The sequence below is a fragment of the Mandrillus leucophaeus genome, unplaced genomic scaffold (assembly GCF_000951045.1).
Source record: "Mandrillus leucophaeus isolate KB7577 unplaced genomic scaffold, Mleu.le_1.0 Scaffold144, whole genome shotgun sequence".
Taxonomy (NCBI): domain Eukaryota; kingdom Metazoa; phylum Chordata; class Mammalia; order Primates; family Cercopithecidae; genus Mandrillus; species Mandrillus leucophaeus.
Genome location: NW_012101410.1, coordinates 4,364,799 through 4,389,491, shown reverse-complemented (window position 1 = coordinate 4,389,491; position 24,693 = coordinate 4,364,799). Strand labels below are relative to the sequence as shown.

The 24,693-nt window shown below is 41.8% G+C and overlaps 1 protein-coding gene and 1 pseudogene across 2 annotated transcripts in view; both read left to right on the top strand.

Moving 5' to 3' along the window:
- EFCAB11 (EF-hand calcium binding domain 11) overlaps positions 1-24,693 on the top strand; it is a 347,717-nt gene that overhangs the window by 213,245 nt on the left and 109,779 nt on the right. The window lies entirely within an intron of this gene.
- LOC105535286 lies at positions 20,747-22,764 on the top strand (annotated as a pseudogene). The gene is made up of 3 exons (XR_001005406.1): positions 20,747-20,861; positions 20,919-21,406; positions 21,720-22,764. The product of XR_001005406.1 is annotated as a cysteine and histidine-rich domain-containing protein 1-like (transcript).

The following is a 24,693-nucleotide window of genomic DNA, read 5'->3' as shown; positions in this document are numbered from 1 at the left end:
AAATTACCCTCTCACAAACACCCTGTTTCCATCCTCCGGAGACAATGCTGTGGCTGGCTTCAGCACGTCATTCCAGAGATTTCTGTGCAGGGGCCACTGATCTGCTGGGCAGGAAGCACATTCACTTGGTGGGGACAATGGAAGGACAAGTCTTCTCCTACATGTCGTGGACATGGTTTAATCATTACAAACTCAGAGTGGCCTCAAAAGACACCTGGCCCCACTATCCAATGACTGTCAGGAAGAAGGGCTTAACATCAACTCTTCTAATATCAAAACCATTTTTTGGCAGACAACCTCTAGCATTTGCTTGGCTCATAGCCAAATACCCATTTAGATCTGCTTATTTACTTACCTAGGGGTACGTTCTTCTCCTAATACATTATGGAGGATTTATCAGGAAATTACACTACTCAAAATGAGATGGTCTGTGGGTGCTTTGCTGAATATATATTTTCAATGACTGGAGTAAGCATTTGATATTTCAGTAAGTGGCGTTGGGACAATTCACTCTCAAATGAAAGACAAAAGAAAAAAATCATAAAGAAAATAAAACTCCTACCTATTGCCACCACTGAAATACATTAACGAGGTACTAAAAACTGGAACATGGGGAAAATACACTAAAACTGTCAGAAGAAATTATAAGAGAACACCTTTTTGAATTTTGGAGAGAAAACACTTATTCTTTTTCTTTTATTTTGAGATAGAGTCTCCCTCTGTTGCCCAGACTGGAGTGCAGTGGTGCAATCTCACCTCACTACAATCTCCAAATCCTGGGTTCAAGTGATTCTCATGCCTCAGTCTCCCAAGTAGCTGGGATTACAGGCATGTGCCACCATGCCCGGCTATTTTTTTCTATTTTTAGAGGAGACGGATTTTCACCATGTTAGGCAGGCTTGTCTTGAACTCCTGGCCTCAAGTGATCCACCTGATTCAGCCTCCAGGGATTACAGGTGTGAGTAATCACACCCAGCCAGAAAGTATTTTTTTTAAGACAATACAAAAAAATACAAAAAAATACAAACTATAAACGGAGGTCCATCTGATTATACCTGATTTAAAACCTTTTGTCAAAAGCACACCGTGAACTAGATTAAAAGACAAGTGGGGGCCTGGGAGAAGGTATTTGCAGAAGATCCAGCAGACAGAGAATTGTGAGCTAGAATGTATGTGATCCCTACAAATCAGGTGGAAAAAGTCATACAACCCCAAAGGAAAAACAGACCAAAAATATGAACTGAGAATGTATAGAAGAAGAAATAAGAACAGGCAATGTGTGTATTAAAAAATACTCAACTTCATGCAAACTCAGGAAAGCGCAGTTAAAACAATGTGGGTTTTTTTGGCCAATCACATTGGCAGAAAACTTGAGCCTGAGAATATCAAATGTTGGCTAAGCTGTGAGAGAAATGGTGCCCTCATTCACTGTTGTTGGGAGTGTAAATCAACGGAGATATTTGAGAGAACAATTTAGCAGCATTTTGTAAATTCGAAAATATGTGTTGCCTGTAACAGCAATTTCATTTCTACATATTTACTCCCACAGGTGCTCACTCTGTCCAAGGATGTGTATTTGTGTTTAGTTTCAATCTAAAAGTCCACCATGAGACTGGCTAAAATACTGTGGTGTTTGTGGTCTGTAGAATACTTTGCTGCCTGTGTTAATTTGTTTGGGCTGCTGTGACAAAGTACCACAGACTGAGTGACTCAAACAACAGAAGTTTATTTTCTCCCCGTTCCGGAGTCTAGCAGTCTGTGGTCAAGGTGTCAGCAGGGCTGGTTTCCTCAGAGGCCCCTTTCCTTGGGGTAGAGCTGGCTGTCTTCTCCCTGTGTCTTCACATGGCCTTTAAAAAAACAAACAAACAAACAAAAAAACTTTTATTTTAGACACAGAGGTACACATGCAGCTTTGTTACTAGAGAATATCATGTGATGCTAAGACTTGGGGTAAGTACCTGATAGGTCGTTTTTCAATTCCTGGCCCCTCTCTCCCTGCCCCCTCTACTAGTCCACAGGGTCTGCTCTTCCTGTATTTACATCCATGGGTGCTCAATGTTTAGCATCCACTTATAAGTGAGAACATGCAGTATTGTTTTCTGCTCCTGTGTTAATTCCCTTAGGATTATGGTCTTCAACTGCATCCATGTGGCTGCAAAGGACATGATTTCATTCTTTTTATGGCTGCGTAGTAGTCCATGGTGTATACATACACCACATTTTCTTTATCCGGTCTACCACTGATGGGCACTGGGTTGATTCCATGTCTTTGCTATTGTGAATAGAACAGTGATGAACATACAAGTACGTATGTCTTTTTGGTAGAATGATTTATTTTCCTTTGGGTATATACCCAGTATATAATGGGATTGCTGGGTTAAATGGCAGCTCTGTTTTAAGTTATTTGAGAAATCTCCAGACTGTTTTGCATAGTGGCTGGACTAATTTGCATTCTCACTAACAGCATATAAGCGTTTCTTTTTCTCTGCAGCCTTGCCAGCATCTGTTGTTTTTGGACTTTCTAATAATAGCCATCCTGACTGGTGTGAGATGGTATCTCATTTTGGTTTTGATTTCATTTCTCTGATGATTAGTGGTGTTGAGCATCTTTTCATATGGTTGTTGGCCAACTGTATGTCTTCTTTTGAGAAGTGTCTGTTCATGTCCTTTGCCCATTTTAAAATTTTAATTTGCATAAGTAAATTGGTAACACAGAGAGTGGGGCACTGCTGTAAAGATACCCGAAAATGTGGAAGCTACTTTGGAACTGGGTAACAGGCAGAGTTTGGAACAGTTTGAAGGGCTCAGAAGAAGACAGGAAAATGTGGGAAACTTTGGAACTTCCTGGAGACTTGTTGAATGGCTTTGACTAAAATGCTGATAGTGATATGGACAATAAAGTCCATGCTGAGGTGGTCTCAGACGAAGATGAGGAACTTGTTGGGAACTGGAGTAAAAGTCACTCTTTCTATGCAAAGAGACTGGCGGGATTTTGCCCCTGCCCTAGAGTTCTGTGGAACTTTGAACTTGAGAGAGATGATTTAGGGTTTCTTGAGGGAGAATTTGCTAAGCTGCAAAGCATTCAAGAGGAAGCAGAGCATAAAAGTTTGGAAAATTTGCAATCCAATGATGTGATAGAAAAGAAAAACCCATTTTCTGGGTAGAAATTCAAGACTGCTGCAGAAATTTGCATAACAAGAAGCCAAATGTTAATCACCAAAACTATAGGGAAAATGTCTCCAGGACATGTCAGAGACCTTTGGCAGCCTCCCAATCAATGTCCTGGAGGCCTACGAGGGAAGAATGGTTTCCTGGACCCGGGCCCAGGGCCCTCCTGCTCTGTGCAGCCTTGACACATGGTGCTCTGCATCCCAGCTGCTTCAGTTCCAGCCATGGCTAAAAGGGGCCAAGCTACAGCTCAGGCCATTGCTTCAAAGAGTGCAAGCCTCAAGCCTTGGCAGCTTCCAAATGGTGTAATGGTCCTGTCAGTACACGGAGGACAAGAATCAAGGTGTGGGAACATCTGCCTAGATTTCAGAGGATGTATGGAAAAGCCTGGATGTCCAGGCAAAAGTTTACTGCAGGGATGGAGCCTCATGGAGGACCTCTGCGAGGGCATTGCAGAAGGGAATTGGGGGGTGGGAGACCCCACAGAGTCCCCATTGGAGCACTGCCTAGTGGAGCTATGAGAAGAAGGCCACCATCCCCCAGACCCCGGAATGGTAGATCCACCTACAGCTTGCACTGTGCGCCTGGAAAAGCCTCAGACACTCAATGCCAGCCCATGAAAGCAGCTGGGAGGGAGGCTGTACCCTGCAAAGCCACAGGGGCAGAGCTGCCCAAGGCCATGGGGAGCTTACCTCTTGCATCCACGTGACCTGGATGTGAGACATGGAGTCAAAGGAGATTATTTCAGAGCTTTAAGGTTTGTCTTCTCTGCTGGATTTTGGACTTGCATGGAGCCTGTAGCACCTTTGTTTTGGCCAATTTCTCCCATTTGGAATGGGTATATTGACCCAATGCCTGTACCTCCACTGTATCTAGGAAGTAACTAACCTGCTTTTGATTTTACAGGCTCCTAGGCTGAGGGACTTGCTTTGTCTCAGATGAGACTACGGACTTGGACTTTTGGGTTAATGCTGGAATGAGTTAAGACTTTGGGGGACTATTAGAAGAGCATGATTGTGTTTTGAAATGTGAGAACATGAGATTTGTCGGTGGGGGGAGGGTAGCGGTGGAATGATATGGTTTGCCTCTGTATCCCCACCCAAATGTCACCTTGACTTGTAGTTCCCATAATCCCTATGTGTTGTAGGAGGGACATGGTGGGAGGTAATTGAATCATGGGGGCAGATACTCACATGCTGTTCTTGTGATAGTGAGTTCTTATGAGATCTGATGGTTTTATAAGGGCCTTCCCCCTTTTGCTCGGCACTTCTTGATGCCGCCATGTGAAGAAGGACGTGTTTGCTTCCCCTTCCTCCATGATTGTAAGTTTCCTGAGGCCTCCCCAACTGTGAGTCAACTAAACCTCATTCCTTTATAAATTACTCAGTCTTGGGTACTTCTTCATAGCAGCGTGAAAATGGACTAATACGTGGGGTTATTTATTTTCTGCTTGTTGATTTGTTTGAGTTCCCTATAGATTCTGGATATTAGGCCTTTGTTGGATGCATAATTTGCAAATATCTCCCCCCATTCTGTAGCTTGTCTGTTTACTCTGTTCATAGTTTATTTTGCTGTGCAGAAGTGCTTTAATTTAATTGGGTCCCACTTGTCTATTTTTGTTTTTGTTGCAATTGCTTTTGGGGAATTAGCCAAATGTTCTTTGCCAAGGCCAATATCAAGAAGAATATTTCCTAGGTTATCTTCTAGGATTTTTATGGTTTGAGGTCTTACATTTAAGTCTTTGATCCATTTTGAGTTAATTTTTGTATATGGTGAAAGGTAAGGGTCCAACTTAATCTTCTGCATGTGGCTAGCCAGTTATCCCAGCACCATTTATCGAATAGGGAGTCCTTTCCTGTTGCTTGTTTTTGTTAGCCTTCACATGGCTTTTCTTTGTGTCTGTGTCCTAATCTCCCCTTCTTATAAGGACAGCAGTCATATTGGATTACAGCCAACCCTAGTGATCTCATTTTAACCTAATTTTCTATTTAAAGATATTGTCTCCAAATGTAGTCACATTCTGAGGTACTAGGAGATTATGACTTCAACATGCAAACTTTGAGGGGAACACAATTTAGCGTATAACCCTGCCCCTACAAGGAATGAGTAAGATCTATGCATAACAAAGTGTCTCCATCTCAGAAAGCAATGTTGAGTTGAATGTGCATGAGGCATAATGGTGCATACCATGTGATACCACCTACCACTTAGAGGCATGGAACACACCCACAAACCTACAGAAATCCCTTCTATATGTGGGTAAACATTTAAATGCTCTGGAATTGGCTGAGCACAGAGGCCGGGGCTAACACCTGTAATCCCAGCACTTTGGGAGGCCAAAGTGGGTGGATCCCTTGAGCCCGGGAGTTCAGGACCAGCCTGGGCAACATGGTGAAACCACATCTCTACAAAAAATACAAAAATTATCTGGGTATGGTGGCATGTGCCTGTAATCCCAGATACTTGGGAGACTGAGATGGGAGATCACCTGAGCCTGGGGAGGTTGAGGCCGCAGTGAGCCGTGATTGTGACACTGCACTCCAGTCTGGGTAACAGAGTAAGACCCTGTTTCTAAAAAAAAAAATAAAAACAAGAAAGAAATAGAGCCAGCTTATGTATTTTCCATGGAATCTCCTTATCTTAAATGTCTCCTCTCATTCTAGAAATAGACCTATCTAATATATTCATCTATTATGTCACCTTGAACAAATATATATTATATACAACACATATTTTTAATATATATATATTGCATATTTTTGTACATTTACATATTCCTCTGAGCTTTAGTTTCCTCATTTCTAAATTGGGATGAAAAATATTTGGTTCATTGGAAGTAGGTTCTTAACAAATTAACACAAGCTTTTCTCCTTCCCCTCTTCCATTCTTTGTATGATCATAAAATACTGTGGTTTCCTGGTTTGGTCATTTACAATGTGACTTTGGACAAGTTACCTACACTTTCTCATAATCTGCTTCATAAGATTGTGAAAATTAAAATTCGGCAGACAATTGTCTAAAGCCTCTAGCAGAAGGTTGGCGCACGGTAGGAGTTCAGTAAAAGTTGCTTTCATCCTCCTGGAGCCATGAGCCTGTTATCCCCCAGCAGAGAGATGTTTATTGCATTTGATATAATAATCATGTATTTATTTATGCTCCTCCTTATTCTAAAAGGATTTTCGTCTGCTTATAAAAAATATCTTCAGAATAATGAGGCCTAGTAAGGGAAAAATTGTATGAAGTAGTAGACAAGATCATTGACCACTTTTCTCTAATAAATGCAAGGAGGGGCTCATAGGAATGATCCCTAAAGTGCCCCCACAGTTGCATAAACTCAAATGCAGCAAGAAGGAGCAAGGCCTTTCTAGGGAGTTTAAGGTGAAATGAAGTCCCACGGTGTAGCTCCTTCCTTCATGGTTTGACTTCACTCAAAAGCAAATTTAAATAAAGTATCTGCAGGAATGGATGAATTGACCATTCTCTTTGCTTTTAGAAACTGCTTTACAAATTTAAGATATATATAAAAAAAAAATACACAGAATATTATACAGGTGTGAGCCTCTGTGCTCGGCCTGACTCTATTTCTTTTCTTTTTCTTTTTTTTTTTTTCGTTTTTTGAGACAGAGTCTCGTTCTGTTGCCCAGGCTGGAGTGCAGTGGCACCATCTTGGCTAACTGCAACCTCCATCTCCCAGGTTCAAGCGATTCTCCTGCCTCAGGCTCCCAAGTAGCTGGGATTACAAGTGCACGCCACCACGCCAGGCTTTTTGTATTTTCATTAGAGATGGGATCTCACCATGTTGGCCAGGCTGGTCTCGAACTCCTGACCTCAGGTGATTCACCCGCCTCAGCCTCCCAAAGAGCTGGGATTACAGGCGTGAGCTACTACGCCCAGCCCTGGCTCTATTTCTTTTGCCCCATCATATTAGTTTTCTGGGGCAGCCATAACAAAGTACTGTAGATTGGGTGGCTTCAACAACAGAAATGTACTTCCTCACAATTCTGTAGGATGGAAGACTGAGCTCAAGATGTTGGCAGGATTGGCTTCTTCTGAGACCTCCCTCTTTGGCTTGAGATGGCCGTCATATCCCTGTGTCTGTACATGGTCCTTCCTCTGTACATGTCTGTTCTAATTTCCTCTTTTTATATAGACACCAGCCATATTGCATTAGGGTCCATCCTTGTGACCCCATTTTAACTTAATTGCCTCTCTAATGACACTATCTCCAAATATGGTCACCTTCTGAGGCACTGGGGCTTAGAACTTCAACACACGATTTTTGGGAGGGATACAATTTAAACCCGGAACACCCGTCATTTATGGTTAGGCTCACTCCCTGCTCAGCTCCAGCTACTGAGGAACTTGGTATTTTTAGAAAGCGTCCATGATTTGGAAAGGTAGCTGATAGTCAAAAATAAAAAGAGCCCTAAGTCATAGGTCTCTAGAGGAATGATTAGGACAAGAGCTGCCCTTTTTATAATGAATAAGTCCTTGTGGGCAAGTCTCCATTTCATTTGATTCAAGCTGCATCTAACTTCAGTTATCCCATTGTTAAAGTGTTCAAACACTGCTGAGAATAAAGAACCTATTTCTTCACTGCATGAATGAAATTATCGAGCACCCAGATAAAAGCAACTTGTGTTTCCTGCCCAAATTTAACACCAGACTTGAAAAGGACAATCAAGTATCAGCTTGAATTGGTGGTTCTCTTAGACATTATTTACTGAAGTAATCTATTTTACAGGGTTGGGGAGGTCTTCCCCAAACTAAATGGAATGACTTCTTACTTCCTTGCAGTATAGACCACACGGAAAAGCCCCTCTCCTTAGCTCAATGTTCAAGTAATTCAGTGACTTTCTGCAGAGGAAGTGAGTCTTCCTTGCAAGTGATTGTATCTGTTTTGAGATCATGCAGCAGGAAAGAAAAGCTCGCCCCCACCACCTTAAAAAAAAAATCTCCATTTTAGAAGTAACACGTGGTTTGGGACCCTGTTGTTCTTCATTTTTATTGACCTTCTCTCTTGGCATGTGTTGAGTTGCACAGCTTTAATTATCACTTATATACAGATGATACTCAAATTTACACTTTATTTCCAGCCCTTTCAGATGATGTCACCCTCACCCCAAATTTTGGCTCACGTCTTGTCTTGGATGAACCACAACTTTCTCTAATTGAATATGGATGAGTTGAGACTTTAGCAGTTTAGTTGTAAATAAACTCTAAATGCACTGGTGTTCACTTACCTCGCTGATATCCTGCCCCTCCAGTTAAAAGCAAGGGTGTTCAGTGATTCTGAATTATTCTCCTTCATTCATCAGAGACTGCACAGCCAAGGGATTAATCTCCACAAAAGATCCAAAGACATTTGACAGTTTCCATCACTCCCAATTTTGGCTGGAATTCTGGTTATCTCACGGCTGAAATTTGGCCACGTTCTTTGGAAAGGCCTCCAATAAACCTCCTGTTTACGGTCTACTTGGAATACGGCTGCCCTTTGGCCTTGCACTGTGTATGCAATCCCAGGACATATTTTCCTTCAGGCAGCTGTGCTAATTTCTTGTGCACTGAATAAAATGTAATTTGTTAAGATCTTGGCCAGAGTCTCTGCCTTCACATGAACTAGCTTTTGAAATGACTTAAAATTATGGTCTCTCCCTTTCAAGAGTCGCTTGCTGTTTTATTTCATCATGTGGTTGGAGATGTACTCTACACAGCACCCTGGTACTCATAGCACACGCTATCTTACACAAAAATGTATATTTGGAAACACTAGGACGATTTCATCATAGGCATTAGCCCATGAGCGCCTGGCACATAGCAACCAATAAGCACTCAATAAATTGTTTTGGAATAAAGACTGAGAAAATGAATTTGTAATCCTTTGACCCATTTGTGGTTTTCGCTGCTGTAGTTATTTATATTTTTATCTACCCCTTAGATTATTATGTAACTGTGTTTGTGTAATGATTATTTCAGCTAGAACATATTGGAAACCTCCATTAACATAACTGAAGGGTATAAAATAGAATGTTTGGAGTTGTCAATTAGCCGATTTGTCTTATGTTGCTTTTCTTCATTATTTCAGTGCTGCTAACAGTTCATTCAGCACATTTTAATTAAAAACAAACATATGTGGGTCTGCTCAGAACTCTAGTGTCTACTCATGTAGTTAGACAGGGATGGCAAATATTTCTAGCAGTGACCATATGATATCTTCCATTCATCTCAGCAATAATCCTCCAAATCTAATTATTGGGAGGATGGCAGCTGCACTCGGTTAGGCTTTTCTTTATTTCTGCAGAGATGTATTTTTTCAGCCTGTTGCATTGTAGAAAGTCAACTGTGGCCAGGGGCCTTTCCAAGGCTGAAGCTCCAGCATCTACAGGACTTTCTCCCCCTTGTTTTCCATTTTTCCGCTACCCATTTGTTCCTGCCCATGAGCTTCTGGCCTGATGATGTTCTAAAGAAATGCATAGTCTTCTGACAAGATTGCTTTTTCTGTTTGTACAAATATGTTAGGTATATTCTTGTGACTAGTGGGGACGACCATGGAACAGGTGCCAGGAGGGAAGCTTCGTTGATGGATATGGCATTACCTGCATGAAGTCGCCGTGCGTCAGAGTCTGGTCTTCAGCTCTGTAGACCCAGAACATGATTCTGCCAGTGTGGCGGGAGTAGTGTAGTCTTTTACTAACTGAGGACACAGAGGAGAATGTATTCATTTAAAATTAAAATGAGAACTATTGAAAAATTGTCACTCACACTGAGTGGCCCTATAGGGTACTATTCGAGAATGGGGACTCTGGAGTGAGACTGCGTGGGGTCAGATCTTGTTTGTGCTGCTCACTAGCTACGTGACCTGGGGCAACATTGCTGAATTTTACTAAGTGTGGCAGATAGACTTTAAAGTGGCCGCCACGATCCCTGCCTCTTCGTATTCACAGCTCGTGTCATGCTCTTCCCCGCAAGTGTGGGTGGGACCTGTGACGTGCTTCCAATCAGCGGCAGGCAGCAAAGGTGATGGGAAGCACGTGATTATGTTAGAGCACAGCATGTCTGTCTCCTGGGACACGTGCCTTTGGAGCCCTGAGTCACCAGCCCCCGTGTAAGTGTCCAGCTACCCAGAAGCCACCGTAGTGGTACAACCAAATGGAGAGACCAAATAGAAATAGACAGAGATGCCCAAGGAGTCACCTGTCTTCATGCTCTAGCCTGTAACCATTTGGGTCTTCCTAATCCAGGCCCCAAACATGTGTATGAAGAGGGCTTTAATATGATTCTAGTGGCCAGGCGCGGTGGCTCACGACTGTAACCCCAACACTTTGGGAGGCTGAGGCGGGTGGATCACGAGGTCGGGAGTTTGAGACTATCCTGGCCAACATGGAGAAACCCTGTCTCTACTAAAAATACAAAAAACTAGCCAGGCATGCTGGCACAGGCCTGTAATCCCAGCTCCTCGGGAGGCTGAGGCAGAAGAATCCCTTGAACCCAGGAGGTGGAGGTTGCAGTGAGCCAAGATCACGACACTGCACTGCAGCCTGGGCAACAAGAGTGAAACTCCATCTCTAAATAAATAAATAAAAAATAAATAATTCTAGCTCTGCCCACATGTTGACTGCAACCATGGCCAGTCCCAGAGCAAGAACCCCCTAGCTGAGCTCGGTCAACTCCTAGAACTGTGTGACACAAGAAGAAATGTTTGTTGTTGTTGTAAGCCACTGTTTTAAGATAACATCTTAGGTAACCATAGAGAACGTGAAAATATATACATCGCCAAACTCACATTTGTATGCATACGTATTCATACAGACATGTATTCTGTTTCAGGCTTGGCAACTAGGAGGGTCAACACTATTGTCACATTTACCTATTATATCATAAACACTTGCCTTCCCCATGGTCACCATGTATGGTGTTGTTTATAAATCCCAGATCCACAATATACGGTCATTTGTAATTTTGCTGAACCATGAATTTGAGTCACAGGCTTGAGGGCGGGAGTGAATTTCTTAGCTAGTGAGTGATCCTAGCTGACTGTCAGATAAACAGAGTTTTCTACTCTGTGTGTAGTTCCTTATGCAGTCTGATGTGATTTTTTTTTTTTTTAAAGAGAAGTGATATTGCTATGTTGCCCAGGCTGGATTTGAACTCCTGGCTGAAGTGATCCTCCCACCTCAGTCTCCCAAGTAGCTGGGACTACAGGTGCATGCCATCGCGCCTGGCTTAATGTGATTTTTTTTTTTTCTTAATGCTTTGTTCCTTTGTCAACAAACCAGTTCTGCTAGTCCTAGTGTTCGAAATAAAGAGAAAATAAAGAGGCCTGAGAAAGACATTCCTAGCGCAATAATAGAAATTTCAAGGAACAGAACGTCAAATGTGATGATGACTTGCTTTATGATATGAAAACAGTTGGAGGATGTGATCTCAAAACAAGGAAGCATAATTCATTAAGCCATTTTGCCAAGAACTCTGATCAGAATGTGGTAGCTTATGAAGGCATTAGAAGCTTCAAGATATTATTCACATTTCTCAGTTAAAATACGCCAGATTTGGGGAGGAAATGATATGCTATAGTTATACTCAACAATCTGTAGGGCGTTTGAAGGTGTAGGGACATACACCTCTTGAATGTCAACAGAATGTAGTCCTTAAACATTACATGTGAGACCCTCTCCTAGGCTTGTGCAGCACTGAGAAAAATATAAGTCATTGTTCTTGCTGTTGAGATGCATACAGTTTATCCAGGTGATGGGTGTGGTGTAAGAAAGGAAATAAACAAAGGACAAGTTAAATATTACCACGTTACATGGTGGTGAATGTAGCCTGTGATTCGTTGGTGTAGAGAAAAAGGGCAGTTAGTTGAGGAGAGAGAGAGAGAAAGCACCTGAGATCTCTCAGAGGATAAGGTCCAAGCCCTTTGGCCTAGCATTTCAAGGCCTTCCACAATCTGGCTTCAACTTTATCTCCAGTCTTCTCTCCTAATGTCTTCTATGTAAAACAGCTCTTCCAGTCAATTTGGTGGATTCCTGAAGAAATACACCTGCCTCTCTGTTTATACCCTGTTAATTTAAGGAGTTTGAAATAAAATGAGAGATTGGAAACTTTACACACATACCTACACAAACACACAAAATAATTTCAGAATAAAATAATTTAAACTGCCTTCCTTTTAAACTAAACAAACAGATTCCTTAGCAGCAGTAAGTATAAACACTTTCCATGCCTGATCTACCATTCTCCTTTCCCCTTCTGTCTGGCTAGAGTGGAATCAAAGCCCAGGCTGATCTTAGAAGCTACATGTTGAAGGAGGCAGAGCCTATAGCAGCCTGAGTCCCTGGATGACTGTGTGGAGGAAGTAGCCAGCAACCAGGATCACCTCTATCAAACTGACGCATATGTAAGAAGTGAGCTTCTATTGTGATTAGCCTTTGACATTTGGGTTTTTAAAATTCTAATAGCTAGCTTCTTAGCCACTTGGAATCTCCTTAATCAATATGAAGTTAATATGAAGACATAGGAGAAAGCTATCACTGTTGGCCTCAAATGGACATTACCTATTACACTGATAAAGGCTAATAGAATGGTATACATCAAGAGTGTGGATTCCAGCACCAAACTGCAGGATTTAAAGCTAGTTCTACCATTTACCATCTATATAATCTTAGGCAAGTGTATTAGGCAGGGTTCTCCAGAGACATGGAACCAAAAGGATTCACACACACACACAGGAGAACAATTGGTTCATATCACAGTGGAGGCTTGGCCCATCTAAAATGTCCATAATCTGATGGATGAGGCCCAGGAAAGAGCCACAGTTCAAGTCCTAAGGCTGTCCGTTGGTGAACCAGGAAGAGCGGTGCTGCAGAGGAAATTCAAAGGCTATCTGCAGGCGGAGTTTCTCTTGCTCAGGGGAGGTCATCTTTGTGTTCTATTCAGGCCTTCCACTAACTGCAGGAGCCTCATATGGAGGGCAATATGCTTCACTCAAAGTCCACTGATTTAATAGTAAAGCTCATCCAAAAACACCCTCACAGGAACATCCAGAATAATGTTTGAACAAATATCTGGACACCATGGACCACCAAATTGACCCATAAAGTTAACCATCCCAACTCCACTCCTGTCGACTGGGCACTCACACACATCTCCCTAAACTGACTTAATCTTCAAGTAAAGACAATCATAAGGTTATAGCTCTACCTAACGTGATATAACTATCCTGTGTACAGCCAAAAACCCACTAATCTTTTCCCTAGAAGAGGGGCAAAGTCCATGAATGATCTTTCTCCTTCATGTTGAGATCCTGTAGCTTAAGTATAGGATGTAAAGCTAACAATACTTAAATACTGTGATACAAAGTCAATACAGCTTATGTTACATGATAAGCGGAGAAGAGAGGAAAACACACACATTCATAACAAAATCAGGAAAAAATACTCAGGGCAATTAGAGTCCCTGTCTCTATAACTGGTCACTTGACTGTATGGTTATTTATGGCTACCTATATCCCCTTTTCCCTCAACAAGTACCTCAGCTTGTTGTGGTTCTTTACCTGGTAGGATGAGCTAAATCTTCATTCCCGAAGGGACTAGGCCATTAGTGGCCCTGCTTGGAGTGGGCTGTTGTAGTTTTCCATTGACTTTAATCACAGGGCATGAGTAAGAGATGCCTTAAGGGATCTCCTGTATTCCAGACATACTGTTCCTTACATCCATTGTGGAATGGCAGTCCAAAATTGCCTTGGCAGCCAGCATCAATCACCCCAGCCAGCACAGTCCCTCCCTTCTTGCCTGATGTTTAGAGACTTGAGGAGCCCAAAGTAGCTGAGTGGCGGTCTTAACTCCCAGGTCAATGGAATCATTATTATGTTTCCTGGTGGAAGCTTTCCTGCCTTTGGAACTAAGACCTCTAGGCCAGCAGAGTATAAGGTTGTGGGGACACGAAACAAAAATGTTGTTGGTGGGTTATTAGGGGTAATAGTGAGTGGCACCACTCTTTTTCAACCCCTTGGTTTCTGGACACATGAATCCTGGTTATAGGGAGAAACAGCACTGTATTTTGGAGGCTGATTCAGACCATACACAGCCTTCTGAAGAACTTTGCCCCAGCCCTGCAAGGTACTGCCACCTATCTGGTGCTATAAGTCTTCAAAAGGCCATCTCACCCTCTATCAAGCCAGCTGCTTCAGGAATGTGGGGAACATGGCAAGACCATCCAATTCCATGGGCATGGGCCCACTGCCACACTTCATTGTGTTCACAAACTTCACAAACTTCTGTGAAGCAAGTTCCTTGATCAGAAGCAATGTTATGTGGAGTACCATGACGGTGCAGAAAGCATTCTGTGAGTCTGTGGAATGTAGCTTTTACAGAAGCCCTGCATGAAGGGAAGGCAAATCTGCATTCAGAGTGTCTGTTCTAGCAACAACAAAATGCTGCTCCTTTCAGGGTAGAAGAGGTTTAATGTAATCAGCCTGACACCAGGTAGCTGCCTGATCACCTGGAAAATTGGTGCCATAGTAGGGACTCAGTGTTGGTTCCTGCTGCTGGCAGATTGGCCACTCAGCCATGGTGATAGCCAGGTTGGACTTGGGGAGTGAGGGGTCCATGTTACTGAGCCCATGCATAACCTCCATCCCTGCCACCATGGCCACTTTGTTCATGAGCCCATTGGGCAATGACAGGTGTTGCTGGGGAAAGAGGCTGCCTGGTATCCCCAGAACTGGTCAACCTATCTGCCTGATTACTAAAGTTCTCCTCTGCTGAAACCACCCTTTAGTGAGCACCCACATGGGACACAAATACCGTCGTATTTTTTGTCCCTTTAGAGGTCTAGCCACATAACTCTTTCCTAGACTTCTTTGCCATCAATTTCTTAATCGTTTTCCTTCCAACCAAACCATTGACCACCCTCTACACTCAGTACCAAAATCTGTATTAATCAGGATTCTCCAGAGAAACAAAACCAATAGGGTGTGTGTGTGTGTGTCTCTGTGTATATGTGTGTGTATGTGTGTGTGTAGGAAGAAATTTATTTCAAGTAATTGGCTCACATCACGGTGGATGTATGGCATGTCTAGAATCTCCACAGTCTGATGGGGGAAGCTGCCAGGCTAGAGGTCCAGGAAAGAGACACAGTTCAAGTCCAAAGGCTGTCCGCTGGTGAACCAGGAAGAGCGGGTGCAGCAGAGGAAGTTCAAAGGCTGTCTGTGGGCGGAATTTCTCCTGCTCAAGAAAGGTCATCTTTGCGTTCTATTCAAGCCTTCCACTGACTGCATGAGTCTCCCCCACGTTATGGAGAGTAATTTCCCTTACTTAAAGCATACCCATTTAAATGTAAATCTTATCTAAAAACACCCTCACAGAAACATCCAGAATATCTGGATATCTGGCCTAGCCAAGCTGACACATACAAGTAACCATCACAGGAAGTTACTCAGTCTTTTAGCGCCTTAGTTCCCTCGCCAATAAAACGGAGATAATAACAGAAACTTCCTATTGGGTGAACATGAAGATGAAACAAGTTGATGCATGTGTTAACAGCAGTGCCTGCACTCAGCACTCAGGGCTTGATCTTTCTTGTTATCATCTCAGGCTTTGGCCCCAGGCTTCACCCAGGTGACAATACTAAGAACAAGTTTCGGCAGGACCACCAAGAATAACAGGGGCCTTTGGTTGGGAACACCACGAATATGATGAGAGACTTGGTATGTTAGAATTCTGCTGTGGTAGCAAATGGAGACTTGCACACGACTGGCTGCAGGGTACCCTGGCCAGTACGCCATCAGTCAGTGGCAGTTTTTTTCTTGTTTTATTCCATGAATAAATTTTAATGTATTCAGTTTCCCCCCATCAACTGCTCATTTACTGCTCATATTAATGCAATATGGCAAAACCATTTACACGGCTGGAGTCTTTTGCAACCTATTAGAGCATTTCTCCTGCTTTACTGTCCCTTTGTGTCTGGTGAGAAAATTCATTTTTGCTCTACATGTTTTTGAATTAACTGGCACGACTCAGGAATGTAAGATCGGCATCAATCCAGAGGCTGATGTAGAGCAGAGAGATTAAGAAACTGGCTGGGTTTGGCCAAAATTGGGTGTGAACCTTTCCGGTACCTGACTTCTCAGCATAGGGTTATTGCAAGGATTGAACGGGGAGCCCCAAAACATTGCCTGCTCCTCGGGAAGTGCTCAGGGAATGTGAATGAGGATGACTCCTTTCATAGCAATGCCTTATAACAGGGGTCCCCAACCCCCAGGCCATGACCAGTACCAGTTCATGGCCTGTTAGGAACCGGGCCACACAGCAGGAAGTGAGCTGTGGGCATGTAAGCGAAGCTTCATCTGTATTTACAGCCACTCTCCATCACTCACATGACCACCTGAGCTCCACCTCCTGTTGATCAGCGGCAGCATTTTCATAGGAAAGCAAACCCTGTTGTGAACTGTGCATGCAAGGGATCCAGGTTGCATGCTCCTTATGAAAATCTAATGCCTGATGATCTGCCACTATCTTTCATCACCCCCAGATGGGACTCTCTAGTTGCAGGAAAACAAGTTCAAGGCTCCCACTGATTCTACATTATGGTGAGTTGTATAATTATTTCATTATATATTGCAATGTAATCATATAGAAATAAAGTGTACAATAAATGTAATGTGCTTGAATCATCCCAAAACCATCCCCTGACCCCAGTCCATGGAAAAATTGTCTTCCACAAAACCAGTTCCTGGTGCCAAAAAGGTTGGGAACTGCTGCCCTGTAGTGTTGTTAAAGTGCTCCCCTTGCTCTGGGGAGATCTAGCTGCCTGGGTTCCTGAATGACTGTGTGGAGGAAGCCATCTACCAACCAAGGTTACCTGTCAAACTGTTACATATGCAGGAAGTTAACTTCTGTGGTTAGCCTTTGACATTTGGTGTTTGTTCTAGCAGCTAGCTTCAGAGATACTTTGCATTACCCTAAACAGTATGGTCAGTTAATATTGCAAGAAAGTCATTCACATTCTCAGTGTCCTCTCTATCTCTACAGGCTTTGACCTACTGTAGAAAGTGTCTCCTACACAACTTACTTACTCTCAGCATCTAAAAGCCAAGTCAGTGCATCTCTTTTTTATGGAAATGTCCTATCTCCCCAGTTAGACAATACTGTGGGTATGGATTTCAGGGTGCAAGAAATGCATTTCTTTACTGAATTTCTTTCTTAAGTTTCTATGCCACAAGGATAGCAAAAAAGAAATTCTAGTTAGTTTGGGGGTTTTCTAATGTTTTTTATTTGAGCCCAAGTTCTGGTTTGTGGAGGCATAGCTGGTCTTTAATGTCATCATCTGTTGGAGACGTCCTCAATTCTTCGATATTTCATTGTCAATTAACAGTGAGATTTTTACTCATTCTTTACTATAAGTCCCTTCCATTGGTTCAGGACTCAGCTGCCCCAATTCCCTTTATAGGTATGTAAATATAAAGAGGCTTGTGTGAGAGTCCAGGGTATATGAGAATCTGTCTGTGGGTCAATAGGTAGAAGAAAGTACTAAGGACAACAACAACAAAAAAACAGCCAAGATTTTCATATATAAAAAATATAATGCCAGCACAAAAAGTAAGCCCTTTGAGGGCAAGAACTGTATCCTGACCATATCCTGGTACCCTGTCCAGCAAATCAAGTTTTTCTTTTCTTTTCTTTTCTTTGAAGCAGAGTCTCATTTTTTCACCCAGGTGGGAGTGCAGTGGTGCAATCTTGGCTCACTACAACCTCCGCCTCCTGGGTTCAAGTGATTCTCCTGCCTCAGCCTCCTGAGTAGCTGGATTACAGGTGCACACCACCATGCCCAGCTAATCTTTGTATTTTTTGGTAGAGATGGGGTTTTACCATGTTGACCAGGCTGGTCTTGAACTCCTGACCTCAAGTGATCCCTGCATCACCCTCCCAAAGTGCTGGGATTACAGGCATGAGCCACTGCGCCAGGTCAAATCAAGTTTTTCTTATTCAATATTTGCTGCTGCTCTTAAATGAGGAAGAACAGTCAATGGACCACAGAAACGGAAGAAAAGATTCCCAGTGTTCTTAAAACAGTAACATTGGCTGGGTGCGGTGGCTCATGCCTGTAATCCCAGCACTTTAGGAAGCCGAGGCAGGCGGATCACGAGATCAGGAGATCGAGACCATCCTGGCTAACACGGTGAAACCCCATCCCTACTAAAAATACAAAAAATTAGCCGGGCGTGGTAGTGGGTGCCTGTAGTCCCAGCTACTTGGGAGGCTGAGGCAGGAGGGTGGCGTGGACCCGGGAGGCGGAGCTTGCAGTGAGCTGAGATCACGCCACTGCACTCCAGCCTGGGCGACAGAGCAAGACTCCGTCTCAAAAACAAAACAAAACAGAACAACAAACAAACAAAAAAACAGTAACTTTAAGCATGGAAGGGCACTGTTATGGGCTGAATTATGTCCCTCCAAAATTCATGCATTCAAAGCCCCAAATACCTCAAAATGTGACTATATTTGGAGATAGAATTTTTAAAGAGGTAATTAAGCTTAAATGAGGTCACCAGGGGTGTGCCCTAAACCAGTATAACTGGCCTCCTTAAAAGAAGAGATTAATACTCAGACACACTCAGAGGGAAGGCTGCTGTGAAGACACAGGGAATTACTTTTATCTTCAGTGGTGGCTGCTAAGACCAAAAGAAGGCAGTGCTATAATTGGGGAGGGTGGAACTGAGTTGAGTCTTCAGCTCTGTGTTGAAGTTTTTTAAAAGTCATACTATATAAATTTGTTTCTCAATATGCAAAACTGAACATATTATTTCTGCCTCTAGTGATGTTGGAATAACCAGTTCTACTTGTTTCCTTCCTATCTGTAAACAGCTAGACAACTGGAAAATTATATGATACAATTGTTTTCAGATATTGGACAGCAAAAGTATAATTCCTGAGAGAAAGGAAACAAAACAGAGTGAAAGAACCACCAGGGAGCTGTAAACTGGAACATTCTCAGCATTCATGATGATCTGGAAGACAACCCAGTCAGTGTAGAGAAATCTCACTGATCATTGTATTAGTTTTCTGTGGCTACTGTAATACATTACCATAAATATGGTGGTTTAAAACAACACAAACTTATTATCTTACAGTTCTGTGGATGAGAAGTCTGACACAGATATCACATTGGGCCAAGATCACGGCATGATGCTGTCCTTTTTGAAGGATGCAGGGAAGAATCCATTTCTTTGCCTTTTTCACCTTCCAGAGGCCACCTACTTTCCTTAACTCATGGCTTCCTTCCTCATCTTCAAAGCCAACAACATTGAGCCAGGTCCTTCTCATGCTGCTGTCTCTTTGGTTCTTTCTTCAGCACCCCTAGTCTGCTTTTAAGGACCCTTGAGCCCACCTCAATACCCAGAATAAGTTCCCTATTTTAAGGCATGCTGATTAGTAACATTAATTCCAGCTTCTACCTTAATTCCCCTCTGTCATGTAGCCTAACATATTCCCAGGTTCTGGGGATTCGGATGTGAACATCTTTGGTGGAATAATTTTGCTTACTATAACCACTGAGGCATTTCCCAGAACAGTCATGCCATAGTATTACGATAAATTAGTCCTAAAGTGATGGCTACTCTAGACTCAACCTAACAAAGCCTAAAGACAAGCTTGAAAGGATTAAGCTGATCCACAAGTAAATTAATGCTTGTCAAAATAAACTTCAATTCTCTTTAAAGAAAGGCAACAAAATCCAGACACAAATGTCACAAAACAATGTGACATTAATAATCACAATCAAAAGTTACTGGACATTCAAAGAAGCAGAAAAATATGATTCATAACCAGAAGAAAAATTAATCAATAGAAATCATCCCATAATGACTGATAATGGAATGATCAAATGGGGACTTTAAAATAGTTCTTATGAATGTACTCAAGAGTTTTAATAAAAATATGACCATATGAGGAGAGAAATACGAACCATCAACACAAAGTCAATGGAATTTCAATGGAACCAAATGAAATGAAAAATTCACTGGAAATTTAGTTAGAGATTAGACACTGAGGAACAAAATGTCAGTGAACTAGAAGAAATCATGAAAGAAACTATCTAGACTGAAGCACACAGAGAAAAAGTCTGAATAAAAAATAAAGGCCTGGCGTGGTGGCTCATGCCTGTAATCCCAGTACTTTGGGAGGCCGAGGCGGGTAGGTCACCTGAGGTCAGGAGTTCAAGACCAGTCTGGCCAACATGGTGAAACCCCGTGTCTACTAAAAATACAAAAAAATTAGCTGGGCGCGGTGGCGGGCGCCTGTAATCCCAGCTACTCGGGAGGCTGAGGCAGGGGAATTGCTTGAACCAGGGAGATGGAGGTTGCAGTGAGCTGAGATCTCGCCACTACACTCCAGCCTGGGCGACAGAGTGAGACTCGGTGTCAAACAAACAAACAAAAAAAAAAAAAAAAAAAAGGAGCAGTCGTTTCCAGAAGCTGGCAGCCGCCTCAGTCGTAAAACCGGTGCTAGCGGCGGCACAGGAGTGGCTAACACATCCTCTTGCCATGCTGGTATTTGGGCCTTGCCTGTGACAGTGGGAAAAGAAAATGGCCTTGCGGTACTACAACTGGGGCTGCGGTCAGCGCTTGGATCCTGAGACCAATTCTGATGATGCTTGTACATACCACCCAGGTGTTCCAGTCTTCCACGATGTTTTAAATGGTTGGTCTTGCTGTAAAAGAAGAACAACTGATTTTTCTGATTTCTTAAGTATTATAGACTGTACAAAAGGTAGACATAATAGTGAGAAGCCACCTGAGCCAGTCAAACCTGAAGTCAAGACTACTGAGAAGAAGGAACTATCTGAATTAAAACCTAAATTTCAGGAACACATCATTCAAGCCCCGAAGCCAGTAGAAGCAATAAAACGGCCAAGCCCAGATAAACCAATGACAAATTTGGAATTAAAAATATATCTGTCTCCCTAAAGCAATCACTTGATAAACTGTCATCAGGGAATGAAGAAGAAGAGAAAGAAGACAATGATGAAATTAAGATTGGCACCTCATGTAAGAATGGAGGGTGTTCAAAGATGTATCGGGGTCTAGACAGTCTAGAGAAAATGTCTGTGTATATCATCCTGGAGTAGCTATTTTCCATGAGGGGATGAAATACTGGAGCTGTTGTAGAAGAAAAACTTCTGATTTTAATTCCTTCTTAGCCCAAGAGGGCTGTACAACAGGGAAACACACGTGGACTAAAAAGATGCTGGGAGGCCAGGCACGGTGGCTCACGCCTGTAATCCCAGCACTTCGGGAGGCCGAGATGGGCAGATCACCTGAGGTCAGGAGTTCAAGCCCAGCCTGAACAACATGGAGAAACCCTGTCTCTACTAAGAATACAAAATTAGCCGGGAATGGTGGTGCATGCCTGTAATCCCAGCTACTCAGGAAGCTGAGGCAGGAGAATCACTTGAACCCAGGAGGCGGAGGTTGCAGTGAGCCGAGATCACGTCATTGCACTCCAGCCTGGGCAACAAGAGCAAGACTCCGTCTCAAAAAAAAAAAAAAAGAAAGAAAGAAAAAAAAAGGATGCTGGGAAAAAAGTTGTTCCATGTAGACATGACGGGCATCAGACTGGAGGTGAACTTACCATTTCAAGAATATGCTAAAAATTCACTTCCAGAACTTAGTCAGGTGGAAGCAACAGCACATTGTTAAATGTGCACATTGTATTTGAAGAAGAGAAGGAATTTGATCAAAATGTGAAATTATGGGGTGTGATTGATGTAAAGCGAAGTTACATAACTATGACTACAATAAAGATTGAGATCACTATGAGAAAAGCTGAACCAATGCAGTGTGCAAGCCTTGAACTGCCTGCAGTGAAAAAACAGGAAAAACAGAAAGATGACACAATAGATTGGGAGACAGGAGGAAGACTATTCCATATTTCAGAATCCTTAATACTGTGTGAAGTGGTGGCTTGCTGCTGTAATCTTTCGTTTTGTTGTTGTGTTACTGAATCTGGCATTTCAGGGTTAACATTAGGTTCTTAAAAGTCAAAGTCAGTTTGTCTTTTTGTGCCTCTCTTCTTTCTTTGGTGTTATGTAAGATTGATTATTAATTTCTCCTTACTGGTAGGAACCACAGTTGTGTCCTATACTTGAAGAGGCTGGAAAATAGCCCATAACCATAATTGCAGTATTTCTTTGTATTTCTCTGTTGAGCACAGAAATATTAAGGAACATGTTTTTTACATCTTTATATTATTCCATGATTAGTAAAGCAAGATGAAATGTCAAATTTTAATCAGTTTTTCATGGATTTGTGTTCTTACAGTACTTGAAAATATTTAAGGAAGAGATGAAGCTCTGCAGTTTTTTTCTATGTGGGATGATTACTTTTTTAAGGAGAATTAATTCTGAGGTAGTGTAGTAAGTAAAGGGGAATATATGCATTGTTTAACAAATTAGAATTTGTTTACAACTACTTGAATTTTTAAATTATGTCAAAACTTACATTACTTGCCAAGCAGTATGATGTAAGAGTACAGGAAGCATAAATAAGAATGCCAAGGTATCAATTTGGTTAAAATTCACCATTTTATAAGACTAAGCAATAATCTTAAAAACCTCTTTCCTGGCCGGGCACGGTGGCTCACACCTGTAATCCCAGCACTTTGGGAGGCCAAGGCGGGTGGATCACGAGGTCAGGAGATCGAGATCATCCTGGCTAACATGTTGAAACCCCGTCTCTACTAAAAATACAAAAAATTAGCCGGGCAAGGTGGCGGGCACCTGTAGTCCCAGCTACTCGGGAGGCTGAGGCAGGAGAATGGCGTAAACCCGGGAGGCAGAGCTTGCAGTGAGCCAAGATCATACCACTGCACTCCGACCTGGGCAACAAAGCGAGACTCCGTCTAAAAAAAAAAACAAAAAAAACAAAAAAGAAAAACAAAAAAAAACCTCTTTCCTGAATGTTTAAATGTGTTTGTATGGTGTTATGACTAATTGTTATTTATTTAGAGACTGAACCCTCTTAAAACCTTTAATTAGTTAAATATAAAAAGAAATTATATATATCTTGCCTCCCTGATGGAAAACTATATAAAATTGTAGACTTAAAAGGTTTGTGGAAATACATTAGGATATCAAAAAACTAAATATATAGAGTTGCTTTATGACTATTACATGTTAAATAAAATAGCTTAATTCTTTTGGAGTTTTTTTTAAAGTAATTCTTGAAGAGCTTCACAATTCTAATGATACAATGTTGATTATGTATTATACTTTATTTATATTAAATACAGGTAACACAGAATTAGATTGTTTGGATAGGTTTTGAGGCAGTGCAGAACTCAAGAAGAAAAATTAGGAAATATTATAAAGTCCAGAACTCTGGAAGAACTTAGGAAGTTCGGGAATAAATTAAACTTACATAGATTTAAAAAGAAAATAAAAAGACTCAAACCCCGTGAGTCTTATTTTCCTTGGTATTTATGAAATTCCTACAAAGAAAAATTTCCAGAAGTACTATTTTTGTTAATAAAGCATATATATCATTCTACTACCATTAGCAAATAACTTAGATGTAGTTAATATAATTGTTAAAAGGTTTAGCTCTGTTACAAATAAAAACAAAAAGATCTGGCAACCAGACTTTCATGACATTACATTACCATGACCAGAGACTCTGGGCAGTAAAAGTTAGGCCCACACAGTGCGTATAGTATCTAATATCTTGAGATCTACTTAAAAATTTTCAAGTTATCTTTCCTGATTTAGGAACCATTTAGGGGCATGAAGTCTTTATAGGTTGGGGGAAAGGTTGATACTTAGTTTGATTAAAAGTAATGATTAATATACCTTTTTTTTTTTTTTTTGAGACAGAGTCTTGGTCTGTTGCCCAGGCTGGAGTGCAGTGGCACAATCTTGGCTCACTGCAACCTCCATCTCTCAGATTCAAGCGATTCTCTTTGCCTCAGCCTCCTGAGTAGTTGGGACTGCAGGCACGCACCACCACGCCCAGTTAATTTTTGTATTTTTAGGAGAGACGAGGTTTCACCATGTTGGCTGGAATGGTCTCCATCTCTTGACCTTGTGATCCGCACGCCTCAGCCTCCCAAAGTGCTGGGATTACAGGCGTGAGCCACGGCACCAGGCCACCTTTTTAAAAAACACTTCCTTCTGAGGCTGTTTTCCCCTGAACAGTATCTTAATCTGATATATGTGATTGAAATATTATTTAAAGCAGTGAGTTATTGTAACCTCAGATTAGTTACATTGATCAAAACATTGATTTTTTAGAATATATATACACACACTTATATATATAGCTTTTATATTTAGTCTGGTTACATTAGTGACCATGGTATTTCATTTCTTTCTTCTTAAGGAGCCTTTGAATTTGTTGTCCAGATAAAAATCTGAATGATATTTATCTTAGACTTAAAGGGACACAGTTGTATCATTAGGTAGCATATGTTTTACTATCAGTTAATAAAAAATGCTTCATTGATTTATTCCTCTTAAAAAAAAAAATAAAAAGAGGCC